Here is a 20,055-nt window from a genome sequence, read left to right as displayed (position 1 = left end):
TAGGGAGATGGGGAAGTAGGGTGGCTTAGATCTTGGACAATGGGTTAATGGATATATGGAGGACAACGGGTTAAAGAGAAGCCAACTTTTGACTACATTCTTTGTAGACAAAAGTGCCAAATGCGGTTAGATCAATACTGCTAGGAAATTGTGTTATGGTCCCGAATCTGACACATGGATTTGTAAGGAGAAAGAAGAAAAAGACAAAAATCAAGCCAAAGGGAAGCTTGAAAACCCTAGGTTCGTTAAGGAGAATGCACACCCCTGAGCTCGTTGAGGAGAACTAAAAACCATGTTTAACCTAAATTAATGCTTGCCTAAAATAGGGTTTACCATTACAAGGCTTAAGATAAAATATTACAAAAATACCCCTATAAATAAAATATTCCTAAAATGCCCATGTGGCCTATTAATTCTTAAACTAAAATAAAATAGAGTAAATTAAAGAAAAATTATTAAAATAATAATGTTATTGCGTGCATAACAAATTGTTTGATCCAAGGACTACCTGAGATGTTGTTGCATGGTCGGGTTATAGCCAATCAAATATCATTGAACCTAACGTCGTAGTCTGGAGTACTGTGTTAGCTGCTTGCCAAATTCACAAAAATGTTGAAATTGGGAAAGAATCATGGAGGCAGCTCTCTTGGTTGGACCCGAGGCATAGCGGTGATTATATACTTATATCAACTATTTATGCATATGTGGGAAGGTGGGAGGATGCACTGAAGGTGAGAAAATAGATAAAGGAAAGTGGAATTAAGAAGACTCTAGGTTGTCATATGATTAAGGTGGATGGGGTGATTCATGAGTTCTTTGCTGAAGATAGTGACCATTCTCTGTCCAAAGACATATATGATACAATTGAAGAAATGCTTCAGAGGATAAAGTTGGAAGGTTTTGTTCCTAATACATCAGGGGCAAGATTAGATACAGAGGATGAAGAGTACCTTGCAACGAGTTTCAGTTTTGCCATGCCGGTGGCCGGGAGTCACTTGCTCAATTGGAGCAACGAATTCTTCATCCAAGACTGGGACTTCAATTATGTTTTCCAAAATAATAAGAAATTGTTGGACTCCACAACCATTGCTTCTGAGGTTGCTTGTGGATCTCACAAGGATATGTTGGTGGGTGCTGCTAAGGCCATTGTTCAATCTGAACCTTCAGGCGTGGAGGTTCCCTTCTTTATTGTTACCTCAATTCTTGAAGAGGGTGAAATTGGGGACCTGTATGGTGCACTTATTTGTTTGAGTACCTTGACAACACGGGAGCGCAGCAACCAACATAGTTTTTCAACCCAAAATTTTTACTATGATCTTTGGTTCATTAATATGTGTACTATGAAATCTCCTACTCAATCAGTCGTGGAAACTTTAAATTTCAATGGTTCATTAATATGTGTACTATGAAATCTCCTACTCAATTAGTCGTGGAAACTTTAAATTTCAACTGCAAAAAGGATGGTAAGTCCCTTGTAGTGGTTGGATGTGTGTCTCAAGGAAGTAGAGACTTGAAAGAGCTTGAAGGGATTAGTATAATTGAAGTGCAACAAATAGACCATGTTGTTGAAGTAATTGAGGAGACACTCAAGGGTCATGTAGTAAGACTCTCGACTAGGAAGACATTGCCAGCACTTGATTTTCCAAAGGTGAGAAAGAACAAATTTATTGAGATTCTTCCAATTAAAGTTCGTTGTTTAGGTGTTTGTACTTATTGCAAGACACAACTTGCTCGTGGGCATCTAGGGAGCTACACAATGGATGGTCTTGTGGAGCATGTGAAAACTGTCATACAGGAAGGTGTTAAAGAGATATGGATAAACAATGAGGACACTGATGTCGTTATGGTCCCAGATCTGACACATGGATTCGTAGGGAGGAAGAAGAGAAAGACGAAAATCAATTCATTAAGGAGAATTCACACCCCTAAGCTCATTGAGGAGAACTCAAAACCCTGTTTAACCTAAATCAATGCTTGCCTTTCTCATTACTCTTACCCCTTAAATAGGGTTCACCCTTACAAGGCTTAAGATAAAATATTACAAAAATACCCCTTTAAATAAAATATTCCAAAAATGCCCCTATGGCCTATTAATTCTTTAACTGAAATAAAATAAAGTAAATTAAATAAAAATTATTAAAATAATAATGTTATTATGTGCATAACATTACACCCCTTGGAAGAAAGAGCTTGCCCTCAAGCTCGAAGGTAGGGTCTGCTTGCCCGTGCCGACGGCTCCACCTGTTCTCAAGTATCAACCGCAGTATCTGTGTCAGCCCTCTAGACTACAAAACTGCAGCATCCAACTAGAGAAACAATTTTTTTTATTTTTTTGGGACACTGTGTCATCATTACTTGCTATAGCACACTCTAAGACGGTGAAGCACCATGACCTGGAATGCATGAATGACTTCCTCAGATAGCGCTTTCACCACAGCCGAAATTACAACCGGTTGATCTATGCCCATTAAAGAAGGGTCCACACCAACAACAGTAAAATTGCAGAATACACCAAGAAATGGTAAAGTCGTCAGATCTGCAATTGAATTTCTCATAAAGAGGATTGCACCAGCACCATCACCTACTTGCCTTGAGTTACCAGCAGTGATCGTGCCATCCTTCTTGAAAACCATCATCTGCGTAGCCCGGTCAGACACAAATGCATTTTGTAAACAATCATCATCCACAGAAAGCCCAACATTTTTGTTTCCCTGATTTTTAGTGTCAATGATATTTGTTGCCACTGATGTAATTGCTGCAGCAGCTTTGTTATGGGAGAGAACAGTCAAAGAGTTATTTAGATGTCCAGCATGAACAACACCTATTTCATTCAGCACTGCCACTGCATCACTATTTACGTGGTTGTCTACACTGCCATAGCAGCACTGTATCCTTGGCTGTCTAGCAGCATGGTGTTCTTGGCACAACCGCACTCTTTTTGGTGGAAATTTTTATGAGCCCCTCCCGAATATAAAACATCATGGACTTCATAAAGCACTGCTGGTTTTACTCTCAGGACTATGAGTATTGTTTTCAGCAGTGCCATGGTTGGCAGCACTAGTTGCAGCAGTGCCACAGTAGCAGCACTTACACGCGGGGCAGACGCCACTCAGAATTTAATATTGTTCTCGTCAACAGCTAGAAAAAGCATTCCCCACAGCATGGCATTCAAAATATGGCCAAGAGAACCTTCTTCGTGGATAGTCTCCCTATCTGCCAACAACTTCTCAAAATCAAAGGTATTAAGACAATCTTTACCAAAGACAACCCCTCTGCCACATATGATTTCATTTGAGATGAGAGCAATGGAAGGTAATGCATTAAATACACCACAAGCAGCATCAATGTTCTCCCCATGCACAAGCATTTGGTCGCAGTCAGAATTTTCCAGGTGTTGCTCAGCTGCATTATATTTTTTAGGTTGTAGTTGCTGCTGGGGTGCCCTTATCTTCACTGCAATAGTATGAAATAGCAGCAGCATCTTGGGCTTTAAAGTTTCCATGGCTGATTGAGTAGGAGATTTCATAGTACACGTATTCATGAACCAAAGATCACAGTAAAATTTTTGGGTTGAAAAACTGTGTTGGTTGCTGCGCTCCCATTTTATCCAGGTACTCAGATAATTATGTGCCACATACAAGTCTCCCATTTCACCCACTTCACGAATTGATTGTATGTTGAGAAAAGCAGCAACAACGAAGGGAATCTCCACGTCTGAAGGTTTAGATTGAACAATGGTCTTAGTAGCACCCACCAACATATCCTTGTGAAAACCACAACCAACCTCAGCAGCAGGGTACTCTTCATCCTCTTTATCTAATCTTGCCTCTGATGTGTGAGGAACAAAACCTTCCAACTTTATCCTCTAAAGCATTTCTTCTATTGTATCATATATGTCTTTGGATAGAGAATGGTCACTATCTTCATCAAAGAACTCATAAATCACCCCATCCACCTGAATCATACTACAACCTGGAGTCTTCTTAATTCCTCTTTCCTTTATCTGTGTGCTTACATTCAGTGCATCCTCCCACCTGTCCACAGATGCATAAATAGTGGACTTAAGTATATAATCACCGCTATGCCCCGGGTCCAACCTAGAGAGCTGCCTCCATGAGTCTTCCCCAAGTTCAACGTTTTTGTGAATTTGGCATGCAGGTAACACAACACTCCCGACTACGGCATTAGATGCAAATGCTATTTGATTGGCTATAGCCCGGCCATGTGTTAGGATCCTCACGAGCCATGGATCTTGTCACCCTCCTCTCTTCTCTTCCTTCCATCACCTTGCTTGACGTTGAGATGGAATGAGGGATTGATGGGTATTGAATTTCGGAAAGGAGAATTGGGGGAAAAATGGAAGAGAGCTAGAAGGAGCTCTTGACCTGTTTATCTAATTTACTCTAGCTAAAGTAGACTCAATTCCTCCTTCTCATTACCCTAGCCGTCCCCTTAAATAGGGTTGAGGACGTCCAAAACACTAAAGACCTCTTGGGTCAATGGTTCAAACCAATAAAAGCTAAACCAACCCAAACCAAATACAAAACCAAACCAAGAAACAATTACATGGAAATTGAAAAACACATTCATTAATTCCTACGCCTGTTGGTAGCTCGTGATGCTATAGAGTCCATAACATCACCCCCTCCTGGAGAAAGAGCTTGTCCTCAAGCTCGAAGGAAGGATATAAGAGTCGAAATGCTGATAACAGCTCCCATGTGGTGTCACTGGGGTCGGCATCGGCCCACTGGACAAGAATTTCCCAATCACCTTGAATGTGGCGTGCTTGTACTACCTGAACTGGAATAGAAAGGACTATGCCCTCATGTAGTGGCGGCAGTGGAGTGTGCAGTAGGGGCGAGTCACCCTGGAAAGGCTTCAATGGGAGACGTGAAATACATTGTGGATCTTTGATTCCAGTGGTAGTTGCAAGCGGTATGCCACGGGCCCAATTTTGTCCAATACCTGAAATGGACCATAATATTTTGGAGACAGCTTCTGGCGCTTGGATGCAGTCAGGGACAGTTGGCGGTAGTGTTGAAGCTTTAACCACACATAGTCTCCAGGGAAATAAGATGTTTGCCGGTGCTTCTTATCATAATAGCGTTACATAGAGTGTTGGGCCTCCTATAGATGAGTACGTACCACAGTGAGCATAGCGTCTCGTTCAGCTAACGCTTGGTCCAAAGTGACGACTTTGGATGACCCAGGTTCATATGGTAACAGACGAGGTGGATCTCTGCCATAAACTACCCTAAAAGGTGTAGTTCCCAGTGTTGTGTGGTAAGATGTGTTATAGCAAAATTCTGCCCATGAAAGCCATTTCACCCACCTTCTAGGTGCGTCCCCCACAAAACAACGAAGATACATTTCAATTGTGCGATTGACAACCTCTGTTTGTCCGTCCGTTCGTGGATGATATGCAGAAAAAAATGCCAATTGGGTGCCCTGTAATTTGAATAATTCCTTCCAAAATATACTGGTAAAAATGGCATCCCTGTCACTGATAATGGATGAGGGAATTCCATGTAATCGGACAATGTTGTCCATAAATAATTGAGCGACCTGAGCAGCAGTATATGGATGCGCCAAAGCAATGAAGTGACCATATTTTGAAAACCGATCAACGATGACGAATATCACAGATTTACCTGTTGAAATGGGAAGTCCAGCAATGAAGTCCATGGAAATGTCAGACCAGATTTGAGACGGTAGTTGCAGAGGTTGCAGTAGGCCGGCCGGACTTAAAGATTTGGCCTTGTTTCGTTGACAAATCTGACAAGCAGCTACGTAATCAACAATTGTGCTCTTCATGCCCTTCCAGTAAAAGTCCCGACTGATTCGGAAATATGTTTTCTGTCGACCCTCATGTGTGCTATCATGGATAGAGGACAGGATGGTGTGAAGAAGTGGGGATGTATTATGCAAAAAAATCCTGTTTTTGTAGAGTATGAGACGATCCTGAATTGTCCAATGAGGAGCTGCTGTCCCCTGTTGAATATCCTGATATAATGACATGAGATCCGGATATTGATGTACTTCCTCATGAATCGAATCTAATACCAGTGAGCGTGGGTGACTGATAGCATAAATTTGTGTGGCTGAATTATCCCGACGTGATAAAGCATTAGCCCCCAAATTTGAACTACCTGGCTTATAGTGAACCGTAAAATCGAAGCCCATGAGTTTAGTTAACCAATGCTGTTGTGGGGATGTGGTGAGGCGTTGTTCAAGAAGATACTTGAGGCTGAAATGATTTGTACGAATGAGAAACAGTCGTCCCCAAAGATAAGGTCGCCAATGTTGGACAACCTTGGCTAACCCAATCAATTCCCTCTCATATGCAGCTAACTTATGGTGGTGTTGTCCCAACTGACGGCTAAAATAAGCAATGGGGTGTCCCAATTGTTGTAACACTGCCCCTATACCTCCCCCGGATGCATCACATTCCACCACAAAGTCTCCCTCAAAATCTGGTAATTGTAGGACTAGCGCTGAGGCTAAGGCCTCCTTTAACAGGTGAAAGGCTTGTTCCGCTGAAAAAGACAAGTGGAAGGCATTCTTTTTTAGCAGATTGTTGAGTGGTGCTTCTATCATGCCATAAGATTGGATAAATTTTCTGTAATATCCCGCTAGGCCCAAAAATCCCTTTAATGCTGTGATGGAGGTGGGAATCGGCCAATCTGTTACTGCTTGTATCTTGCTCTGGTAAACTTTCACGCCCACAACTGATATGACGTGGCCCAAATATGCCACCTCAGATGTACCCATAGAACATTTTGATTTATTCAAAACCAAATGATGAGAGCGTAGAATGGTAAATACCTGATGGAGGTGGTGGAGATGTTCTTCCCAATTTTTACTGTAGACCAGAAAGTCATAAAAAAAGACTAACACATAGTTGCGTAGAAGTGATGAAAAGACCTCATTCATGAGGGCCTGAAAGGTGGAGGGTGCATTGGAGAGACCGAAGGGCATGACAAGGAACTCGAAATGACCATGATGTGTGCGGAAGACAGTCTTCTCCACATCCGCCGGGTGAACTCTTATTTGATGATAGCCCGATTTCAAATCTAATTTGGTAAAAATTGTAGCACCATGTAACTCATCCAGCAACTCGTCCACGACTGGAATGGGGAACTTGTCCTTAATTGTTTGCAAGTTGAGTTGCCTATAGTCGACACAAAATCTCCATGATTTATCCTTTTTATGTACAAGTAACACTGGTGAGGAAAAAGGAGATCGACTGGGCTGGATCATCCCCTGAGTGAGCATATACATGCAATGTCGTTCTATTTCATCTTTCTATATATGCGGGTAACGATAAGGCCGCACCACTACTGGATCAGTTCCCAACTTTAAACGAATGCGGTGATCACAATGACGCTCTGGTGGTAGACCCGTAGGATCATTAAATAAATCCGCAAATGCTGTAAGTAAAGGAGCTAACTGATCATCACCGGTGTGTTGAAGCTGTAAAGTGTGAAGTACGTTAGGTACCTGTGCCACAATACCTTGTAATGTAATCTGGCCCTGTGGTGCTGAAAATGTCATAGTCTGAGCCTGAAAGTCATATAATATAGGTCCTAATAACTGGAGCCATTTGACCCCGAGCACCAAATCAAATCCAGCCAATGGAATGACTAGTAAATCTGCCTGAAATGAATGCCCCTCAATGGTGAAAGGGGTGTTAGCACATAACCCTACACTAGCAATTTTGGCCCCATTGGCCACTGAAACTGAGAGTCCCCTTTGTTGTTGAATTGCCAATCGCAATTGTTGCGCGGCTGGTTCACTGATAAAATTATGTGTGCTGCACGAATCAACTAAAGCAAGTAGCATGAGATGATGTAACCTGGCCTTTACCTGCATGGTGTTAGAACTACGCAGGCCATGCATGGCATGGAGGGAGAGCTCTGGTTCCTGTTGTACCTCTTCAACAATTTCATTTTCAAGAAGCTCTTCTGAATCTTCTTCCAACAGTTCAATACTGAATAAACGTTTACAGGTATGTCCTGGCTGGAATTGTTCGTCACAATTAAAACATAGGCCCTTTGCCTTTCGAGCGTCCATTTCCTGTTTAGTCAAAAATTTACGTGGCATAGAGTGTGGAGGCACACTGGTAGCCTGATCTGCTCGGTTAGGGGCAGAGGACCCAAAACGTGGACCAGATGCAGTACCCTGTATTCTGTTGTTCCAAAATGGTTTTCGTTGTAAAGACTCTTTTAGAACTCTCTGTTTGTATTCCACAGCTCTGGCATAATTCATTGCTGAGTCCAAATCTGTCGGACCAAGTAATTCCACTTCCAATCTAACCGACTCTGTCAATCCAGCATTAAAAATCTGAACATGTAGGTGAGGAGGAACAAATTCACTAGCTCGGGCCAACCTTTCTTGGAACGTTTTTTGGTAAACTTCTAAGGTGCTTGTCTGTTTATAGTTGATCAATTCCCCCACTAGGTTGCTGCTAGCTGGAGGTCCAAACCTCAACTGGCAAGCATGTTTAAAGTGCAGCCAATCCTGAATGGAATGGACATTTCGGTAGTGATGGAACCACATGAGCGCTTCATCGAGCAGGTGGTAGGCGGCCAAAGTAACCTTGTCCATTTCCACCGTTTGTTGATGATAGAAGAATTGTTCACATTTTGTGAACCACAGTAAAGGACCTTTAGAGCCATCATATGTAGGAAAGTTAAGTTTAAAGTACCTTGGAACCGTTGATGGTCCTTGTGTGTGAGTTGCCATGGAACCCATTGGTTGGCGCAGGGGTGGATTTGGTGGTGGCGTGAATTGTTGGTGGGGTACTAGTTGTGGTTCAAAATTGGTTGCTGGTGGTGGCGTTGGTGCTTGAAGTGCAGCAAGTTGTCGGATGACGGTTTGTAGAGATGATTCCAGTGTTTTTAATGTATTATTGATGTGAGAAATTTCAGTACCTTGAAGAGTGGATCATTGTTCAAGTTCTGAAAGTACTTGACGTATGTCCTCTGGAGAAGAGGAATCACCGAGGGTGGACCTGTCTGATACCACGTTGTTAGGATCCTCACGAGCCATGGATCTTGTCACCCTCCTCTCTTCTCTTCCTTCCATCACCTTGCTTGACATTGAGATGGAATGAGGGATTGATGGGTATTGAATTTCGGAAAGGAGAATTGGGGGAAAAACGGAAGAGAGCTTGAAGGAGCTCTTGACCTGTTTATCTAATTTACTCTAGCTAAAGTAAACTCAATTCCTCCTTCTCATTACCCTAGCCATCCCCTTAAATAGGGTTGAGGACGTCCAAAACACTAAAGACCTCTTGGGTCAATGGTTCAAACCAATAAATGCTAAACCAACCCAAACCAAATACAAAACCAAACCAAGAAACAATTACATGGAAATTGAAAAACACATTCATTAATTCCTACGCCTGTTGGTAACTCGTGATGCTATAGAGTCCATAACACCATGCAACAACATTTTATGGGCCACCGTGACCCCTGGTCTTGGGTTAAGTACCTATGCCTTCCGCTCCTAATAGGCCGGTCTTTTGGGTAGTATTGGCTAGGTGCGTAACATTTGGTATCAAAGCTTTGGCTAGGTCGCGAGACCGATTCCCGGCAACGGCACAGAGGTTGGATTTAAATACTGGTAGGTCCACGGGAAACACCAAGTAACGAAACCTGGGTTGGGCCAGTGTCTCTGCATCGCGCGCAAAGGCTGGATTAAAATACAGGTAGGGTCGGGGGAAACACCAAGTAATGAACCCGGATCGGGCTTGTGTCATTGGGCCACCGTGGTCATCTGCTCAAGAAGGGGGGATGTGGTGTTAAGGGGCACCGTGACCCCTGGTCTTGGGTTAAGTACCTATGCCTTTCGCTCCTAATAAGCAGGTCTTTTGGGTAGTATTGGCTAGGTGCGTAACACAACATCTCGGGTAGTCCTTGCATCAAACACTTGTCTAGAGGTATCGATCTGACCACAATTGGCACTTTTATCTATAAGGGATGTAGTCACAAGCTGGTTTCTCTTTAACCCATTGTCCTCCATGTATCCATTACCCCATTCTCCAAGGTCTAAAGAACCCAACTTCTCAATCTCCCCTTTTTCAACTTCACACTTTAGGGCCTTGCAACAGCCTTTCACCACAGCCGTATAGATTACAATATCAGGGATTGTACCCTTTTTACGCATTAACCCAAATAGCTTCATAGCTTCTTGAATCAATCCGTCCTTGCATAGGCAATCAAGCACAACAACAACATTGGGGATGAGCCCCATTTCTTTCATTTTCCTAAAATTTTCGTCAGCGTCTACTTTTTTTCCTTTCCCGGAATCCCCAAAAACAATTTATATCGTATTGCAGACACTTCATCACACAGTTGCATGAATTTTCCTATCTTTCCAAAATATTGAATGCAAATTTGAGGTTTCCGATACTTACCCCAAAAAATTTGGAAATTGGGTTCCCTCTGTTCTGTCGAGAGGTAGATTGAGAGTGAGAGGTGGTGGCCGGAAGTCAAATCCCACCGAAAATTTGTCCGATGGAGCCGATGGAGCCTCCTCTTTCTCTAGGTGGCGAACAGGAGGACGCTTGGGGATTTTCCGTCTCATGGTCTGAGAGGGGTTTTGGCTCTCCTTTTTCCAGTCGCCCTTTCTCTCTTTTGCTCCTCACCATGCCGACTGCCGGAACGACGGACCCCGACGTAAATGCGTTGCGGCAAGGGTATATTTCTGACGGAAAACAACACCTCTTTGGGGCCTCTTCTCTTGGCGATTTTCTGAGAGGGAGGTGTCTCAGATTTATTTGCGTCGCCTGTGGAAGATGTATGGCTTCCCGTGGGAAGGGGGTTGTGGAATACCCCTCCAATTTCCAAAAATCAGGCTCATCGCCGTCTGATTTCCATGATCTCGAATTTAATTTTGTTTGGCCAGTCGTTGGACTTCCCTGCTCTGAAATATTGAAATTTTTTGGCCCTTGGCCCTTCTGCCCGTCTGAGATAGCATATGCTGCCTCTCGTTCAGTGCTTATTTCGTGCTCAAAGACGGTAAAATTTTCTGGCCCTTGGCCCTTCTGTTCGTCCAAGACAACGTTTGCTGCCTCTCATTCTGTGAATTTTTTTGTGCTTGGAGAATTTAGGTCGTATGACCTTCTTTTCTGCGGCAGTAAGTTTCTCCCTTGTAGAAATTTTAATTTAAGATGCACACCATGCACGTATTTCTTCCAATTCCTCACACATAGTAATCTATTTTTCTTGGGATATAGAATGGATCATTGTGTTCCCGCTCTGATACCAGTTGTTATGGTCCTGGATCTAACACATAGATTCGTAGGGAGGAAGAAGAGAAAGACGAAAATCAAGCTAAAGGGAAGCTTGAAAACCCTAGGTTCGTTAAAGATAACGTACACTCCTGAGCTCGTTGAGGAGAACTCAAAACCCTGTTTAACTTAAATCAATGTTTGCCTTTCTCATTACTCTTACCCCTTAAATAGGGTTCACCCTTACAAGGCTTAAGATAAAATATTACAAAAATACCCCTATAAATTAAATATTCCAAAAATGCCCCTATGGCCTATTAATTATTTAACTGAAATAAAATAAAGTAAATTAAAGAAAAAATATTAAAATAATAATTTTATTACGTGCATAACAAATGCCTATGGCCGTGACATTGGACTTCATCATCCCATTTTGTTAAATGCAATTGTTGTGGAGCTTCCTTAAGATAAAAGTACCATGCTTAGCATTGGAATGAGTAATTCTCGTTTTTCTTCTTGTGCACTTGAAATAAATTACTAATATTTTAGTACATCCATGTGTCTATTCATTTTTGCATGTGCTGGTGCAGTCGGGGAGTGATTCGGTTCTGAGTGCAATGAATAGGGAATACACTGTAAGCAAGTTCAAAACTGTGGTAGACACACTATATCAACTTGTACCTGGGATGCAGATTGCAACTAATATAATTTGTGGTTTTCTAGGAGAAGTAGACGAAGATTTTACTCAAACTATCAATCTGATCAAGGAATACAAGTTTCCACTAGTTCACATTTCACAGTTCTATCCTAGATCTGGAACACCAGCTGCTAGGATGAAAAAGGTCCCTAGTTCAGAAGTACAGAAGCGGAGTCATGAATTGACTTCTATTTTTGAATCATTCGTTCCTTATCAAGGAATGGAAGGTCAATTGAAAGAATATGGAATACTAAAATCGTTGCAGATGGAATTCATTTGGTAGACCACTCTAAGGGTTATGTTAAGGTTCTTCTAGTTGCTCCTGACAGCATGCTTGGGACTTCAACAGAAGCAAAGGTAACATCTGTGGGAAGGTGGTCGGTCTTTGGTGAGGGGATTGGAAGTAACTTACAATTCCAAATAAAAAGTGATATTGACCTTGTGAAGCCCCCCTGCAAGAGAGGGATTTTCTTGTTCAGACACAAACGGCAATGGAACATGTACTATAGACACGACACCTTGCAATTGTGAAGCTTCAAGCTTCTGGGGAGGATAAAATTCTAATTGTGTATCGCTTTGAAAAAGTTGATGATGTGTTTACGGAGATCAAAATCTTGAAAGGTGGAAGACCTGGTGGAAAAGGTTTTATGGAGTCAGTTGGCTCAATGTTAAGGTTAAGGACAGGAACCCTGGGAAGATTGAGGAAACATAAAAGAGGATTTCCTCTTGGTGGAACAAATTTTGCCTTTCAGGTGGAACATACTGCCAACAGGGGGGAATTAGAGGAAGGGCTTCGGATACCACAAACTCTCCATCCGTGGTCCTACATTGAAGCGCTTACACTGGTTGTGTCATCCAGTGGGCTGACATAGATGCCGCATATGTTACTTGGGAAGATGTGGAGATGTTTCGGCAAGCATATCCTACCTTCGAGCTTGAGGACAAGCTCTTTCTCCAGTGGGAGTAATGTTGTGGACTCAATAGCAAGCCAAGTCATTCAGAAGCGTCGTGGCTGAGTCAATGATTTATTGAGTTATTTGCTTTTATTTCAATTTATATTTTAATTTATTATTAAGTGTATCCGTAGTGGCATAACGGTAATTTCTTCCTCATGAACTCTTGTATTTGTGAGCCCTAATTAAAAGGGAAAGGAAATGAGAAAAGGCAAGTCTTGATTTAGCGTAAACAACATTTTGAGTTCTCCTCAAGGAACCCAAAGGTCCAGGTTCCCTTATGAATCTGATTCTATCTCTTTTCCTTTTTTCCGTAATCAAAGCTGATCTTGACAGAGAAGAACTCATTCTCTAAACTGTGGATTATCCTTCTTAGTGCCATGTTACTAGATCCATGACCTAGGACCATAACACTGCCCTATCATCCACTACATTTGAGGCTCAACTTTTGCACAACTGGCTTGGCCATCCGTCTACATCTTCATTTCGACATTTACTTCCTTCATTAAAATCACTTTCTACTTTCAATTGTGAGGTTTGTCGATTAAGTAAACACCATAGGAGTACATATTCTCCTCACCTTACAACTACAAGTGTTGCTCCTTTTTCTTTAATACACTCTGATGTATGGGAACCCTTGTGTGTCTCTAATATTTCTCAAGTTAAATACTTTGTTACATTTGTGGATGACTTTACCCGAGTCACTTGGTTATTTCTATTTAAAGAACAATCTTGAATCCTTACTAGTTTTAAAACCTTTCATGCTATGATGTTGACTCAATTTGGAAAGAAAATTCAAATCCTTATCTAGTGAGTTCCAATCATTTTGTGAGGGTAATGGGATTATCCATTAAACATCATGTGCAAAAAGAAAGAATTGTCACCTTCTTGAAGTTGCTCGAGGCCTCCTCTACTCCATGAAGGTACCCTACTTTTATTGGCCTCATGCTATACTTACGACCTGTTTTCTTATCAATAGGTTACCTTCATTTGTTCTTTGCAATAAAACTCCTTACTATGTTTTATTTCATGGTGAAGATCCCTTTTCTCTTGCTCTTAATGTTTTTTTATTTACATGTTTTGTCCATGTCAGTTCCCCACAAAAGAGTAAATTTGATCCTCGTTCTACGAGGTGTATTTTTTTTGGGGCACTCTCGCACCCATAAAAGATATATCTGTTACAATCCTACCCTTCGGAGAATGCTTGTATCTCGGGATGTGACCTTCTTTGAGGACACCTCCTTCTACTCCTCGCATGATGCTCCTCTAGGGTTGACGTTTCCTCCTACCACTCCATGCCCACTTGTGCCTTTCAATGTCGATATTACTCAACCCCTTGAAGCACCGGCCAACACCTCACCTGTGGAGTTGTCGGATCCACCCGAGGTAAGTTGTTGTGGTCTCTGACCATAGACCGAGTAATTCGACTATGGGAGAGAGTTTCTTGCAATTCCGAATCAGAACCACGTCGGCTTGCTCTGCTCAATCGACCTATGTTGATGATTGGAGGAAAATAAATGGAATGGAATGAAGGGGAATTGAGAAATCAAATGGAGTGGAGGAAATTAGGCTCATCAAAGGGAGTCCTGCACCTTGGGTTCCTCAAGGGGAACACCGACCCTAGGTTCCACAAAGGAGAACAATGATCCTTGATAATTTCTGCTTACTCACATTACATTCGATAGCCTCTTAAAGCCAAGGCCGGATATCTTAGTTATTACAATAATACCCTTAGAGGCCTTCCTACTTATAATTCATGAAATAAGAAATAAACGAAACATGTAATGCCTAATCTCCTTCACTGCTCCACTAAGTCACCAACTCGTCCACGTCCCCTCTGGATTACTCGTCCCGCTATCGAGTCCACAACATCACTCCCCTCCTTGAAAACGAGGTTTTCCGCAATCTCAAATGTGGAGTAGACCTGCTGACATACATTAATGTCCTCCCAAGTTGCATTGGTGGCGTCAGAGTGTGACCATTGAACTAACACTTCTCAGCGCTGCTGATTCTGACAAGCGTTTAAAATTTTGGTTGGCATGAGAGAAAGCTGCCCATTTTCCATGGGTGGTAAAGACGAAATGTGAAGAGGGACGCTATATTTGAATTGCTTGAGGAGAGAGACATGGAAAACATCGTGGATCTCACCATCGGGAGGAAGCTGGAGTTTATAGGCGACTTCACCCACCCGCTGAGTAATGAGGAATGGTCCAAAATATTTGGGCAAGAGCTTGTGCCGAGTGCCTGCCATAGAAGATTGGCGGTAATGCTGGAGCTGTAGCCAAACAAAATCACCTTGGTTGTACTTAATGTCTCGGTGGCCTTGATCATAATACTCTTTCATCCCTGCTTGGGCTTGCCATAGGCACATTCGAGTAACTGCCAACAACTGATCCCGATCAATGAGAGCTTTGTCAACTGCATCCACTCGGGTGGACCCTTGAACATAAGAAAGGGGACGGGATGTTAGGTTCTTCCCAAGCCATGGATCGAGTCAACCTTCTTTCCTCTCTTCCCTCCATATTGGTTTTGGACGCTGGAAGAGGATTCTTGTTTCTGGAACGTGGAATGATGGAAATCGAATAGAATGGGTAGGCTTTGAAGGAAGCTCGACCTGGACCTCAAAGGGAGAATCTGACCTAGACCTCTGAGGGAGAATCTGACCTGTTTACTATAATTTTCTCAATGCATCCTTTTTCCTTCCCTTGACGTCCCCCTAAATAGGGTTCACGTGGTTCACGCCACATTATATCTAAACCAAACCAAACCAAATGAAATTACATTAAAAGTAAATTGACATAATTTAATTCCAATGCATGTGGATAACTCGTGATGTTATGGACTCCATAAAATCACCCCCCTCCTGGAGAAAGAGCTTGTCCTCAAGCTCGAAGTAGGGGTAGAGGGTGTGGAACGCAGCTACTGGCTCCCTTGTTGTGTCACTGGGATCAGCATCAGCCCATTGGACTAGAATCTCCCAATCACCCTGAATGCGGCGAGCTTGTAATACCTATGCTGGAGTAGAAAGGACATGTCCTTCATGTAGTGGGGGCAGAGGTGTGTTCAGCAAGGGAGAGTCACCTTGGAAGGCCTTCAATTGGGATACATGAAACACATTGTGAATCCTAGCCTCTGGCGGAAGCTGCAAGCGGTAGACAACTGTACCAATGCGGTCTATAACCTGAAAGGGACCATAATACTTCAGAGAGAGTTTGTGGCTTTTGGAGGCTGTCAGTGACAGCTGCCTGTAGTGTTGGAGATGCAGACATATATAATCTCCTGGAGAAAAGAAGACTTCCCGATGCTTCTTGTCATAATACAACTTCATAGTACGATGTGCCTCCTGGAGATGAGAACGCACCTCAGTGAGCAATGTGTCTCTTTTTGCTAATGCTTGGTCCAAAGTGGCGACCTTGGATGCACCCGGTTCATATGATAAAAGGTTGGGCGGGTCTCTACCATATACTACCTTGAATGGGGTTGTTCCGAGTGCACTATGGTAGGAGGTGTTGTAACAGAATTCAGCCCAGGCGAGCCACTTAACCCACCGTTTAGGTGAGTCCCCCATGAAACAACGAAGATACATCTCAATTGTCCTATTGATGACCTCTGTCTGACCATCTGTCTGCGGATGGTAGGCTGAAGAGAATGCTAATGTTGTGCCCTGTAGCTTGAATAGTTCTTTCCAGAATGTACTGGTAAAGATGGCATCCCTTTCACTGGTAATGGAATTAGGCATCTCATGTAAGCGTACAATATTATCCATAAAGAGTTGAGTGACTTGAGCTGCAATGTAAGGATGAGCCAGAGCTATGAAGTGGCCATACTTTGAGAAACGATCAACCACTACAAAGATAACGGATTTGCCTGACCAAGAGGAAAGTCCATCTATGAAGTCCATGGAAATATTAGACCAGACCTGTGATGGCAGCTGAAGTGGTTGGAGCAACCCAGCTGGACTTAAGGATTCAGCTTTATTCCGTTGACAAATCTGACAAGCCGTCACATAATCGGCTATACTGCGCTTCATGCCCCTCCAATAAAATTCTCGACTTATCCAGAAATATGTTTTTTTTCGGCCCTCATGTGTACTGTCATGGAAGGAGGCTAAAATGTTGTGAATCCATGGGGACGTGTGGTGTAGAAAGATTCTATTTTTGTAGAGGACTAGATTGTCCTGAACCGTCCAATGTGTGGCCGTTGTCCCCTACTGGATCTCATGATATAAAGTGATAATGTCCGGGTACTGTTGTGCCTGTTCCCATATAGAATCTAACAAGAGAGCTCTTGGCTGACTTATGCATGTAATTTCGGCTCTGGAATGTCCCGGCGAGATAAAGCATCAACCCCTACATTCAAACTCCCAGGTATATACTCTACAGTAAAGTCAAACCCCATAAGTTTACTTAACCAATGCTGCTGCGGTGAGGTAGTGAGGCGCTGCTCCAGCAGATACTTGAGGCTGCAATGATCAGTGCGAATCAGAAATGGACGTCCCCAGAGATAAGGCCGCCAATGCTGTATGGCTTTCGCTAATCCGATCAGTTCCCTCTCATAAGCTGCTAACTTGTGGTGGTGCTGGCCAAGTTGGCGGCTAAAATAAGCAATCGGGTGTCCCTGTTGGTGTAGCTGCAAAAACTGGGGTGGATGATAAGGCCTCTGCGCTTCATCGAGCATGTGGTAGGCGGCCAAATAAACTTTCTCATCCGCATGTGTTTTTTTTATGATAAAAGAACTGATCACACTTGGTTAACCAAATCAAGGGGTCCTTAGACCCATCATACGTAGGAAAGTCTAGTTTTAAATACCTGGGAACCGTATTTGGTCCCTGAGCGGCAGGCCCCATGTGGGGATTATGGTGACACATTGGTGGTGGTGGGGGAGGTGGTGGGTGGAATTGATGGTGGTCGGTCGGTGGAGAGTAGGCTGCCGGAGGTTGTCCTCGTGTACCAATGTCATCCTGTCGCCGGAGGAGAGCTTGGATGGCGGCATCCATGGATTTTATGGCCTCACACAGGTCAGAGGTTGTCTAATGCACTTCTTCCAGGGATTGAGCCTGAAGATCTATCCTCTGCCTATTATCTTCCACTCATTGCCTCAAATCCTCAGGGGAAGAGGAATCCCCAAGGGTAGACCTGTCTGATACCAAGATGTTAGGTTCTTCCTGAGCCATGGATCGAGTCACCATTCTTTCCTCTCTTCCCTCCATATTGGTTCTTGACGTTGGAAGAGGATCCTTGTTTTTTGAACGTGGAATGATGGAAATCGAATAGAATGGGTAAGCTTTGAAGGATGCTCGACCTGGACCTCAAAGGGAGAATCCAACCTAGGCCTCTGAGGGAGAATCTGATCTGTTTACTCTAATTTTCTCAATGCTTCCTTTTTCCTTCCCTTGACGTCCCCCTAAATAGGGTTGAGGACGGAATTACAAAAGAGACCCATAGGTCAAGTGGTTCATGCCACATTAAATCTAAACCAAACCAAACCAAACCAAAGTAAACCAAACCAAACCAAATGAATCTACATTAAAAGTAAATTGACATAATTTAATTCCTATGCCTATGGATAACTCGTGATGCTATGGAGTCCATAACACGGGGGGGATCCCTGCCATATACAATTCGGAACGGTGTCTCCTGTAAGGCCGTGTGGAAGGAGGTATTGTAGGAATACTCAGCCCAAGGAATACATTCTACTCATTCTTTTGGATGGTCTCCCTCCAAACACTGTATAGTGTGGTTCAGCACTTCTGTCTGGCCATCTGATTGATGATGATATGCTAAATAAAATTAATTTAATTTGGTGCCGCATAGGTGGAAAAGATCACGCCAAAATTGATTGGTGAAGATGACATCCCTATCACTGACAATTAACTTCGGAATGCCGTGTAGGCGAACAATGTGGGTAAAAAATATCTTTGCTACTGATGCCGTTGTGTAAGGGTGTTCCAAAGGAATGAAGTGGCCATACTTTGAGAATCTGCCCACGACCACAAGAAGGGTAGATTTCCCAGAAGACTTCGGAAGACTTTCAATAAAATCCATAGATATATCTGACCAAACCTGTGTGGGAAGCTGGAGTGGTTGCAGCACCCCGGCAGGGCTTAAATGCTCTGCCTTGTTACACTGACACACATGACATGCAGCTACATAGGAAGTAATAGAGGATTTCATACTTTCCCAATAAAAATCTCGTATGATCCAAGTAATGTTTTCTGAATTCCTTCATGATAGCTGTTATGATAAGCTGACAACACGGTGGCAATCAGAGGAGACAATGGAGGCAAATAAATGTGTCGCTTATAGAGAATGATGTTGTCACTTATGGTCCAATGTGAGGCCATTTTTTCAGTTGTAATGTTCTGATATAATTCCTACAATTCCTCTATGGTGTTGTGTGCTGTCTTGATAGAGTCCAACAGTATAAGTGTGGGATGACTGATGGCACTCAATTGCGTTGAAGCTTCAGATCTACGTGAGAGAGCATCAGCTACTGTATTCAATCTACCTGCCTTATGTTCCACCTTGAAATCAAATCCCAGTAATTTACATATCCACTGCTGTTGAGGGGAAGTGGAAATGCACTGATCTAGGAAATATTTCAAACTGTAAAGGTCAATGTGGATGATAAAATATCGACCCCATAAATAAGGTCGCCAATTGCGTACTGCCTTCGCTAGACTAATAAGTTCACGTTCATATGCTGGTAATTTGTGCTGGTGGAGGGGAAGTTGTCGGCTGAAATAGGCAATTGGATGGTTTGCTTGTTGCAACACTGCCCCTATACCTTCTCTGGAGGCATCACATTCTACAACGAAGATCTCCTCAAAATTAGGTAATTGTAATACAGGAGTAGTGGCTAGTGTTGTCTTAAGAGTTTGGAAGGTTGTGCTCGTCTCTTCACTCCAATGGAAGGCATTGAGAGGTAGAAGATTGGATAAAGGTGTTGTGAGTGCCGCATAATTTGGAATGAACTTTCTATAATATCCAAATAAGCCCAAAAAACCCCTTAAAGTTGAAATGGTGTTTGGTGCAGGCCACTGTGTAATAGCTTCAATTGTTGTCGGTTCCACTGTAACCCCTAATGCTGTAATAATGTGCCCCACATAAGTGACCTGTTGGCTCCCAAATGTACACTTGGTCATTTTTTAGTAAAGCCGATGGGCATGA

At 42.9% G+C, this 20,055-nt stretch overlaps 1 pseudogene; it reads left to right on the top strand.

Annotated features, from left to right (window-relative positions):
* Positions 1-782: 782 nt before the first annotated feature.
* On the top strand, positions 783-12,900 carry LOC137965245 (uncharacterized; annotated as a pseudogene).
* Positions 12,901-20,055: the final 7,155 nt, after the last annotated feature.

Source organism: Aristolochia californica, unplaced genomic scaffold (assembly GCF_029961685.1).
Source record: "Aristolochia californica isolate CCGP_79_NKW_82.1479 unplaced genomic scaffold, dmAriCali1.0.hap1 SCAF_5, whole genome shotgun sequence".
Lineage (NCBI taxonomy): Eukaryota > Viridiplantae > Streptophyta > Magnoliopsida > Piperales > Aristolochiaceae > Aristolochia > Aristolochia californica.
This window is presented reverse-complemented; position numbering and strand designations above follow the sequence as displayed.